Genomic DNA, 2,016 nt, shown 5'->3' with positions numbered 1-2,016 from the left:
ACCTTATGTTGAGAGTGTTTTTCACTGCTGTTTACAAGGTCAAGAGTGAACTCTGAAACTCTTTAAACTTTTAAACCAATATTGACAAGAAATCCTAAAAGTGTTCCAAAAAATACAAATTTGAATAACCTTCATCTCCTGAGGAAGATTGTGTAATACGATCCAGCTGGTAAACTGACCTGGTCATAAGATTGTTTTGTATGTTACATACACAATAGACAAACTAGTTATTTTGTTTTGTGTAATTGTTGTTTTATATTTTCAAATACTTACTAGGTCTCTTCTGAAAACCTGTTGAACTGTCAGTGACAAATGATGTTAGTTGTGTAAAGTGTAATGTACCTTTTTATTATAAGCAGAGACAATTGGTCCTTAACAAAGTGTAACAATTCTAATAAATACAATTTAACAGTGTGAATGTAAACTGCTTGTATTTCCTGTAGTGTTATTATCTATAGAGAGTTCAGCTCTGCCTCTCTAATTATTGGCAATTGCCTCATTTGAACATGTTTTGTATCCCCAGTTTGACTCAAAAGATATGAGATGAAGTCCGGTCCGAGTTTTGCATTTGCTATGGATATAAGCATACATTTGAATGTGTGTTTGAGTATTGCTTTGTATGTGAGGCAGATGGGAAAGCCTATTCACAGGGGAAGAGTTGTGGTTTTAGTGCACAAATGTGCTTTATTCACGACAATAACATGGTTTGTTTTTATGCCGACGATCACACTTAAAATGAAATGACTCATAAAAAAACTGTTGTTTTCACCCAGCTTACGCCAACCATAACTAATGCAATCTGGCTTTTATGGTTTCAGTGTTTGTTAAAACTGTTTTAGAGAGTTGTTGATTCAGTGTTATCATCATTTGGAGGCTATTGTGGTGATAATAAAATTGAAAAAAGGTGCAGGATCACTTTAGAATAATGCAGTGTATAAGTGTTTGCGGTGAGCACACCTCCCTGCAGGTTGGGCATGAAAGCTACACAATGAGTTGCTGTTAGTAGTTTGTCCTTCCTTATTGATTTAAATACGATAGCCAAAATATTTTATATAATAGTTTAGCAGCATCACAAACTACAGGCTGTAAAAAAAATTGCATAAAGTAGAATAAACACCTCTCTAAAAACAGTTTCAGCCTCATAAATAAATTGTCAATTGAATATAATCCAATTATTCTTAATACAAGAAAATGTCCTAAATAATAATAAACAAATCTGAAATTAATCTGAGCGCTTTCACATGTGACCAGTGATGGTTCATTCATTCATATCTCCTCCATATATTTTCAGCCATGAGGCAGCTGAAGCTCTCTGGCTGTGGCAGCAGTGCCATCTCCTGCTGAGCTAAGCACAGAGCATATTAGCAGCCTGTCATGCTGCTGCTGAGAGGATTACACTTCATATTTACTGTACATGACCGTGGTGACCCGGGACAGATATAGTTTTTATACTGAACATGAGAATTAAAGATGACACCTGCGTGCCACAAATGATTCCCCACTGTATATTTAATCCTGGAGCTCAGTGTATTATTATTATTAAAACAGCCTTATTATTGTGTTTATTTGAGACTGTGTGTGTTTGAGGCTAGTGATGACAGACACAAGAGAAAGTCTGCCACACACATGCAATAATAAATAAATACCACGACTGTCACTGTACAGGAAAACCACGATAAATATGAAACTTCCCTGCGCAAGATGCTCAGTTTCTATCTGAACGCAGGAGCGCACAGGCGGCCGCAGCATCCGCACAAGAAAATCACCAGCGTTTCAATTAGAAACCAGAAAATGGGTTAAAAATCAGTTTTCAGCTCAGTGTTTAGACGCTGAACATTTCCTCGCCTGCAGCACCCAGAAGTGAACAGCAGGCGACCCGGAAGGTTTGAAGTCTGACTGAGACCGAGCAGAAAAGAAGAGTCCCAATCCCTTTTATAAAATATTTCTCCTCTCTCGCCGGTTCAGGTATGTTGGCCGCTCGATGCAAATTATCTGCCTGTTTTTTTTTTTTTTTTT

General features: G+C 37.2%; 1 protein-coding gene across 2 annotated transcripts in view; it reads left to right on the top strand.

Annotated features, from left to right (window-relative positions):
• Positions 1-1,842: 1,842 nt before the first annotated feature.
• znf362a (zinc finger protein 362a) overlaps positions 1,843-2,016 on the top strand; it is an 11,487-nt gene continuing 11,313 nt past the window's right edge. Inside the window, exon 1 of one of the 2 annotated variants that reach the window (XM_035661114.1) lies at positions 1,843-1,965. The gene's annotated coding sequence lies outside the window, so the exon portion shown is untranslated. The remainder of the gene's footprint in view (positions 1,966-2,016) is intronic. The other variant, XM_035661113.1, reaches the window with a different exon arrangement.

This window comes from Morone saxatilis, unplaced genomic scaffold (genome assembly GCF_004916995.1).
Source record: "Morone saxatilis isolate NCDOM2014 unplaced genomic scaffold, NCSU_SB_2.0 Contig18, whole genome shotgun sequence".
Classification (NCBI taxonomy): Eukaryota; Metazoa; Chordata; class Actinopteri; family Moronidae; genus Morone; species Morone saxatilis.
This window is presented reverse-complemented; position numbering and strand designations above follow the sequence as displayed.